This window comes from Euprymna scolopes, chromosome 9, assembly GCF_053919585.1.
Source record: "Euprymna scolopes isolate OS-2025 chromosome 9, ASM5391958v1, whole genome shotgun sequence".
In the NCBI taxonomy this organism is placed as follows: Eukaryota; Metazoa; Mollusca; class Cephalopoda; order Sepiida; family Sepiolidae; genus Euprymna; species Euprymna scolopes.
Window position 1 is genome coordinate 111999293 of NC_136490.1, and position 10000 is coordinate 112009292.

The window sequence follows — 10000 nt, forward strand, 5'->3', positions numbered from 1 at the left end:
ATAATATACGAATAGGTTAATGGGGAATTAAAGGAGATTCAGATGAATGAACCGGTAAGAAAGGATAAGTACAATGCGATCGAAAATGAGCAGGATGAACATAATGTCACAGTGAGAAAAGACATATCAGTTGGAGCAAAACGAAAGCTAAAATGATTCATGAAAATAGCAATATAAACAGTAAAATGAAAAGAAAAAATATGGGACCAAATTATAGATAATTCATGAAAAAATAGTAATTCTTATTTAAATTAAAGAAACAAACATACAAAAGGGTAAAAATGAAAAACATAAAGAGTATGTAGGAGGAAATGAAAGAGGAAACAAAATTAGAGCGTAAAAAAAGGAATAATGATAGGAAGAATGGAAATATGTAAAGAGTAAAATGACAGTAGAAAAAGGATAAGAAAAAATAGTGAGAATATAAGGAAGTACTCCCTAAGAGTAATAAAGAAAAAATATCGAAAGTTAAAAATAAAATATATAAATATTAGGAAGGAAAAAAATTAAAAAGTGAGAAATGGATAAAAAAAACGCCAACGAGAACGCAGAAATTAGGCAGATAATGCAAATAATTTTTTAAAAAAAGCAGAAATAAATAGCACGAATTAAAGAGAACACACAAAAAAACCTTATAAAAATTATAGGGAAATAAAGAATTGTAATAGAGAGCTAAAAGATAGAATAAGAGGAAATGGGAACGGAAAGAAAAGATAAAACAGTACAAATGAAAACAAGAAATATATCAAGATGAGAAAAAAGATATAAGAGAAGCAAAATAGGGAGCAGACGATAAGACTTAAACCGATGAAAAAAAATAGAAATACGGGTACAAACAGAATTTGAAAACGACAAGAAAAATAATTTTACGAATGAGGAAAAATAAAAATGAAAGAAAAATGATTTCGAAGCTAAATCGTTTTACATATTAATACAAAAATATATCAGAAAATATCCTTCTAAAAGAGTTGTATGTATAGAAAAATGTATCTAAATAATAAAGATACAGATAGGGATGAAAATAATAATTGATCTATAAGTGAATCAAAAATAAATAAATAAATAAAACATGAATAATAAAAACAAAGAATAAAAAACTAAAATGAAACGTGAAATCAAAGGAAACAGACGCAATATAACAGAAGAAAAATTACAATTTTTACGTGTGTCAAAAAGACAGAAATAGTAAAAGAAAATTGTGATAGAAAAGCCACGAAAAAATAATGATAGAAAAAAAACAAGGGAGGCTAGTGATAGAAAAACAAGACAAAACAATGATAGAAAACATGAGAGAAAATAATAGGAAAAAAGAGAAAATAATAATAGAAAAACAAAAGAAAATAATGATAGAAAAAAAAAGAAAAAATGATAGAAAAACAAAAGAAAATATTGATAGGAAAAAAAAGAGAACATATTCATTGGAAAAAAAGAGAAAATATTCATAGGAAAAAAAAGAGACAATATTGATAGGAAAAAAAGAGACAATATTGATAGGAAAAAAAGAGACAATATTGATAGGAAAAAAAGAGACAATATTGATAGGAAAAAAAGAGACAATATTGATAGGAAAAAAAGAGAAAATAATAATAGAAAAACAAAAGAAAATAATGATAGAAAACAAAAGAAAATATTGATAGGAAAAAAAGAGAAAATCATAATAGAAAAACAAAAGAAAATAATGATAGAAAACAAAAGAAAATATTGATAGGAAAAAAAGAGACAATATTGATAGGAAAAAAAGAGAAAATATTGATAGGAAAAAAAGAGACAATATTGATAGGAAAAAAAGAGACAATATTGATAGGAAAAAAAGAGACAATATTGATAGGAAAAAAAGAGACAATATTGATAGGAAAAAAAGAGACAATATTGATAGGAAAAAAAGAGAAAATATTGATAGGAAAAAAAGAGACAATATTGATAGGAAAAAAAGAGACAATATTGATAGGAAAAAAAGAGACAATATTGATAGGAAAAAAAGAGACAATATTGATAGGAAAAAAAGAGACAATATTGATAGGAAAAAAAGAGACAATATTGATAGGAAAAAAAGAGAAAATAATAATAGAAAAACAAAAGAAAATAATGATAGAAAACAAAAGAAAATATTGATAGGAAAAAAAGAGAAAATCATAATAGAAAAACAAAAGAAAATAATGATAGAAAACAAAAGAAAATATTGATAGGAAAAAAAGAGACAATATTGATAGGAAAAAAAGAGAAAATATTGATAGGAAAAAAAGAGACAATATTGATAGGAAAAAAAGAGACAATATTGATAGGAAAAAAAGAGACAATATTGATAGGAAAAAAAGAGACAATATTGATAGGAAAAAAAGAGACAATATTGATAGGAAAAAAAGAGAAATATTGATAGGAAAAAAAGAGACAATATTGATAGGAAAAAAAGAGACAATATTGATAGGAAAAAAAGAGACAATATTGCTAGGAAAAAAAGAGACAATATTGATAGGAAAAAAAGAGCAAATATTCATAGGAAAAAAAGAGACAATATTGATAGGAAAAAAAGAGAAAATAATAATAGAAAAACAAAAGAAAATAATGATAGAAAACAAAAGAAAATATTGATAGGAAAAAAAGAGAAAATCATAATAGAAAAACAAAAGAAAATAATGATAGAAAACAAAAGAATATAATGATAGGAAAAAAAGAGACAATATTGATAGGAAAAAAAGAGAAAATCATAATAGAAAAACAAAAGAAAATAATGATAGAAAACAAAAGAAAATATTGATAGGAAAAAAAGAGACAATATTGATAGGAAAAAAAGAGAAAATATTGATAGGAAAAAAAGAGACAATATTGATAGGAAAAAAAGAGACAATATTGATAGGAAAAAAAGAGACAATATTGATAGGAAAAAAAGAGACAATATTGATAGGAAAAAAAGAGACAATATTGATAGGAAAAAAAGAGACAATATTGATAGGAAAAAAAGAGAAAATAATAATAGAAAAACAAAAGAAAATAATGATAGAAAACAAAAGAAAATATTGATAGGAAAAAAAGAGAAAATCATAATAGAAAAACAAAAGAAAATAATGATAGAAAACAAAAGAAAATATTGATAGGAAAAAAAGAGACAATATTGATAGGAAAAAAAGAGAAAATATTGATAGGAAAAAAAAAGAGAAAATATTTATAGGAAAAAAAAAGAGAAAATAATAATAGAAAAACAAAAGAAAATATTGATAGAAAAACAAAAGAAAATATTGATAGGAAAAAAAAGAGAACATATTGATAGGAAAAAAAGAGAAAATATTGATAGGAAAAAAGAGAAAATATTGATAGGAAAAAAAGAGAAAATATTGATAGGAAAAAAAGAGAAAATATTGATAGGAAAAAAAGAGAAAATATTGATAGGAAAAAAAGAGAAAATATTGATAGGAAAAAAGAGACAATATTGATAGAAAAAAAGAGAAAATATTGATAGGAAAAAAAGAGAAAATAATAATAGAAAAACAAAAGAAAATAATGATAGAAAAACAAAAGAAAATATTGACAGGAAAAAAAGAGAAAATATTGATAGGAAAAAAAAGAGAACATATTGATAGGAAAAAAAGAGAAAATATTGATAGGAAAAAAAAGAGAAAATATTGATAGGAAAAAAAGAGAAAATGATGATAGGAAAAAAAAGAGAAAATATTGATAGGAAAAAAAAGAGAAAATATTGATAGGAAAAAAAGAGAAAATATTGATAAGAAAAGAGAGACAATATTGATAGGAAAAAAAGAGAAAATATTGATAGGAAAAAAAGAGAAAATATTGATAGGAAAAAAAGAGAAAATATTGATAGGAAAAAAAAGAGACAATATTGATAGGGGAAAAAAGAGAAAATATTGATAGGAAAAAAAGAGAAAATATTGATAGGAAAAAAAGAGAAAATATTGATATGAAAAAAAAGAGACAATATTGATAGGGGAAAAAGAGAAAATATTGATAGGAAAAAAAGAGACAATATTGATAGGGGAAAAAAGAGAAAATATTGATAGGAAAAAAAGAGAAAATATTGATAGGAAAAAAAGAGACAATATTGATAGGGGAAAAAAGAGAAAATATTGATAGGAAAAAAAGAGAAAATATTGATAGGAAAAAAAGAGAAAATATTGATAGGAAAAAAAGAGAAAATATTGATAGGAAAAAAAGAGAAAATATTGATATGAAAAAAAAGAGACAATATTGATAGGGGAAAAAAGAGAAAATATTGATAGGAAAAAAAGAGAAAATATTGATAGGGGAAAAAAGAGAAAATATTGATAGGAAAAAAAGAGAAAATATTGATAGGAAAAAAAGAGAAAATATTCATAGGAAAAAAAGAGACAATATTGATAGGAAAAAAGAGAAAATATTGATAGGAAAAAAAGAGAAAATATTGATAGGAAAAAAAGAGAAAATATTGATAGGAAAAAAAGAGAAAATATTGATAGGAAAAAAAAGAGACAATATTGATAGGGGAAAAAAGAGAAAATATTGATAGAAAAAAAAGAGAAAATATTGATAGGAAAAAAAGAGAAAATATTGATATGAAAAAAAAGACAATATTGATAGGAAAAAAAGAGAAAATATTGATAGGAAAAAAAAGAGAACATATTGATAGGAAAAAAAAGAGAGAAAATATTGATAGGAAAAAAAGAGAAAATATTGATATGAAAAAAAGAGAAAATATTGATAGGAAAAAAAAAGAGAAAATATTGATAAGAAAAAAAAAGAGAAAATAATGATAGGAAAAAAAGAGGAAATATTGATAGAAAAAAGAGAAAATAATGATAGGAAAAAAAGAGAAAATATTGATAAGAAAAAAAAGAGAAAATAATGATAGGAAAAAAAGAGGAAATATTGATAGAAAAAAGAGAAAATATTGATAGGAAAAAAAGAGAAAATATTGATAGGAAAAAAAGAAAAAAATATTGATAGGAAAAAAAGGAGAAAATATTGATAGGAAAAAAGAGACAATATTGATAGGAAAAAAAGAGAAAATATTGATAGGAAAAAAAAAGAGAAAATATTGATAGGAAAAATAAGAGAAAATATTGATAGGAAAAAAAGAGAAAATATTGATAGGAAAAAAAAAGAGAAAATATTGATAGGAAAAAAAGAGAAAATATTGATAGGAAAAAAAAGAGAAAATATTGATAGGAAAAAAAAACGTGATAAAAAAAAGAGATCAAGAAAGAAAAATACCAAGACAGGGTTATAAATGACCAAAATAGCAAGCGACTAAGAGAACTTGTAAAAACAATAAAGTGAATGAGAAAGTGCATGAACGGTGATGTATAGCAAAAGAGAGATAAAAGGAACACAAGGAGGACCGTTGGAAATTTAAAAGTAAAAATTCGAAAAAAAAAATAATGTGAACATGAAACCGAGTGGAGAAAAGGGGTAATCGATGAAATAGTAAGAATATATAAGTGAGAAACAGAGGGTGTGAGAATAGTAAGAGCAAAAAAAAGAGGGAATGAATGAAATGAAGATGGGTATAGTAAAAGAATACGAAAGTCATGAAGAATGACCGGAGAAAAAAGACATTGAAAGATTTAAAAAAAATGAAGGAAAGCTTGCGAACACGCTATGAAGGTTAAAATGGACAGCGTGAAACCAGCGATACACAATCAGACAGACAGTAAGGATGGACGGAAGGGATATGTCTGTGTTTGTGAAATGAAATAGCTGAACAAAGAGAGGGTGAACTTCAGAAAGAGAGGGTGGGCGAGAAAGAGAGAGAAAATCAGCGCAGGCGAGAATTAATTAGCGACAAGATAGAATTAATAGAAAACTGACAGTTGGTAAAAGACTGGCCGAGAGAGAAGGAAAGTAAGCAAAGGATAGTTATCGGAAAAGAAAAAATATCAAAAGAAATCGGTGCCATAAAGTGAGAATGAAATACCGAGTAAAAAAGAGTGAATGTGAGTAAATTTCTCGACGAAAAATACTTCAACGTGGAATAAAAAAATAAGGAATACGTGGTTTTAAATTGATAGAAAAGGAAACGAACAAACACGTAGAGATATCGATTGTAAGACATCAAAAATAAAAGCAAAATAGAAAAAAAAACAGTTCTGAAACAGAGCAGCGAAATAGCAGCATTTTATGGTCAATAAACCAAAACGAAAAGTCACAAATTAATGAATAAGGCTGTTATGAATCCATTTCCTTGGCCATAGATCAGAAATTAAAATTCACTTAATGCTCGACATAAAATAACGGGAAAAGGTGAAGCGAATGGTGGCATTGTGTCGCCATATTGTTTTTCGATATTTTGTAAAGTTCGTTTGTTTTAACAATAACAAAAAAAGAATTTCCGAGTTTTATTTAAATAGGATGAATACATTTAAATAAAAATATTCCAAATTATTTTAGACACACAATACATTATGTGAGCAAAGACAAATATTCAAGTAGCGATATCTTATAAGTTGCATCCATTATTACTTATCATTTTCATTATAGAGCTTTCGAGTTGTTTTTATACTTACGAAGACGGACGAGCTTGTTCGAATTGAAAATCCAACAAAACATCCGTTTTATATAATACAGATTTAACATAATATATATATATATATATATATATATATATATATATATATATTTATATATATATATATATATATATATATATATATATATATATATATTGTTCATCAGATTCCTTGGATGTTTTAGAGTATTTATAATAGGCGTATTCATTCTAATTAAACTAACTTTTATTGGATTTTGAATTTACGAAATATATATATTTAAGGAATGTTCTTTTCGTGTGAATGTGTTTGTTAACTAGAGACTCCGAACTCGCCAGGCCGACTTTTAAAACTTTCACCCAAAGTTACTTGATGTGTCTGGAAGTGTTCTTACGTAGTTTATTTTTATATAGGAAAGCGTCCGGTAAGTATCGGATATCGATAATCGAAAAATCCGATTAAATAGTGAAGTCCGATTTTAATCAAAGTTAACACCATACCATAATCATAGGGGACGAAAATAACTTTCGGTATGGTGATTGCGAAATTCGAAAAGATGCACCCGAAGAAGCTCGACTAAATATTGTAAATATAAAAGTGGAGATGAGAATAGTAGTCAAAAAATCTTTATAATACGAAGCGGGTAAATAAAAGACCTTGATGTCATTAACTTATTAAGAACAAAAGAATAACTTGGATACTGATAATGTAGTTTACGTAGGAAAGAACTGATGAGAATTAATCCTGTACAATACTTTTCCTGTGTATAACATACACTTTTCTTTCGTTTTCAATTTTCGTTTAGGTGTAAACATTTCGTAAGAGAAGGTGTAATATAACCGCAACAGAAAACGTTCCAAGTGAATTATCTGATAAACGTTCACTTATCCAAACATGGCGTTAATAAGTGCTGAGCGTTTCAGTTTCGTGTTCGGCTATTCGCTCAACGGTGAGTGTGATCTTTGTCGGCGTCGTGCGAAATCGTAAAGGGTGATTGGCGAGGCGAAACGAATACAGAGCCTGAATGCCTCCGGGCGTCCAGCTTTGTAAAATCTGTGCCCGAATTTCCATCGTTTACGCGTCAAAATCACATTAGAGAGATTGTGGCCAACTAAGCGCAAAATAGTACGAGCAAGATGGCGAACGATAACAAGAAGGACTTTGATAGATGGAAGTCTCTCATGTGCGCTCGTACGCACAATTGTGCATTGTTTATGAAAAGCTAAGCGGTTGGATACGCATGAGAATGACGATGGCGTAACGGCCAGCGGGATAAGAATAAAAAATCAATCAGAATCCGATACTTTGATGACAACATTCGCTATAATCAGGATGATCATCGTTTTGCTTATGTCAATAACGTAAACCTAACGAAGACTCCTATTTATTCATCTAACTTGATAGACTGACGCTGTGATCTCTCGAAAAACCGCTGTGATCGTTTGAGAGAAATGAATCACATATACTAATAATTAATAAATAATCAATCGTGTGCTTAGAGCCATGTTCAACGGATCGCTTGAATGAGAATGGATTATAAGTTTAATAGTTAGAAAACACCCTCTCCATATTAATAATGGCTTTCTTAATAATAACAGTATTATTTCAGAAGGTAGGATTTCTCAGTTGGTCATTTGTTACATTTAAAAATGTAGCCGTTACAATATTGTTTTTTTTTTCCGTGTTATTGCTACATATTTAATCAATTAGAAAAACAGGAAAGAACGGCAGAGCGTCTTGGTTACATAAACCATGTAATTTGTCCAAAATGGTATTTTTCTTTTAAAGTAGAGATCTGAAAAAAAAAACGGGACTAAATATGCAGCAATAACATAATGTTTTAGACTTGTTTGTTGCATTAAGAATCAATATTGTAATTATTAACCTTTGAAAAATAATATATCACAAACTGATAAAACTTGATATTTGGAACTTGGAAAAGTATCATATTGCATTATATATGCAATGCAACCAAGAAAACGGCAATTATTGAGCTTGGGTTGTTTTCCAAAATTTGAAAACATTTATAATTTCTTTACATCATAAAAAAAACTTTATTTGTGATGAATGATTATATATATATATATATATATATATATATATATATATATATATATATATATATATATATATATATATATATATATATATATCATATCATATCATATCATATCAGCATATTAAGAACATTTGCACAAACTCTGCAGTAAGGGTTTCAATTTTTAAAAAAATATGCTTTCTTCCGTAGTGTGTTCTTATTATTTTCGTCGAGATATTTAATAGTGGATGTACATTATTGTCATGAAAACTATATTTTCTTATCTCATGTCCAAAACGTGCCAGACATTAATAGAAAAAGTAAAGTTGCCATTTAATAAATAAATATATATATATATATATATATATATATATATATATATATATATATATATATATATAAGTGGACGTGTGTGTGTAAATTTTCCAACGCAATAACTCTGTCAATTTTCAGTCCAGATTCGAAATTTGATATACAGGGTACTGAGATTCGGGAAAATATTTTCAATCCGTTTTCGCCCCGAATTTTTGTTTTTAAGGGGTCAAAGTTCAACGATTTGACCTTTCAGAACTCTACCAAACTCCTTCGACAATTTTTGGGCTAAACACTTGAAATTTTAGATATAGGTCCCTTGGATAGGGATCTAACTTAATAACTTGATTTAAACCCAAAATAATAAAGGTTAAGGGGTCATAATTAGGGTCAAATTTAAACAAAATTGACTTTTTTTCCCTCAACAGACACTTCCAAACACCCGGGCAACACCGGACTGAAATGCTAGTATATATATATATATATATATATATATATATATATATATATATATATATATATATATATATATATATATTATAAATTGGATGCTTATGCAATTTTGTTACCGCGATATTCTCATAAATATTATTTAAATTTTTAATTCAAGTTTTACGATATGTTTTATAATAAATAGTCAAGTGAAAATAGACCATAGTTGGAAACACCCTCTCCTCCCCATGTTATAAATGGCTTTCTAAATAGAAAATGTATTATTATAGTACGATAACAGAAGTGCATAAATACCATAAATTTCAGTATTTTATTTGCATAATATTGTAATTTTTTTATTTGTATTATGCGTTGTCGTAAGATAAGAAAATATCCACAATGAAATCGCATTCACATTAATAAGTGCAGGGAATCCGCAAACATATAATGCAGTAAATAATAGAAGAGAAACAACTATATATATATATATATATATATATATATATATATATATATATATATATATATATATATATATATATATATATATATATGAAAAGCGTCATAGAAATTTACAAGTACTTACGTAAGAGTGTTGTAGTTTAATTCTCGTAAACAAAACAGTAATGTAGGCAATATATCGCTATAACAAAGCCTTGCCTGAAATAGAGAATATAGCGTTTTTTCTTAAATATTAATAAACAGATAATCGATTTTTTTTGTATTTTTTTTTACAAATAAA

General features: G+C 26.3%; 1 protein-coding gene across 2 annotated transcripts in view; it reads right to left on the reverse strand.

Moving 5' to 3' along the window:
• The window catches only part of LOC145284803 (homeobox protein Hox-C5-like), a 1273673-nt gene that overhangs the window by 721182 nt on the left and 542491 nt on the right, over positions 1 to 10000 (reverse strand). For both annotated transcript variants that reach the window (XM_080133772.1, XM_080133769.1), the window contains exon 4: positions 9845 to 9918. The gene's annotated coding sequence lies outside the window, so the exon portion shown is untranslated. The remainder of the gene's footprint in view (positions 1 to 9844; positions 9919 to 10000) is intronic.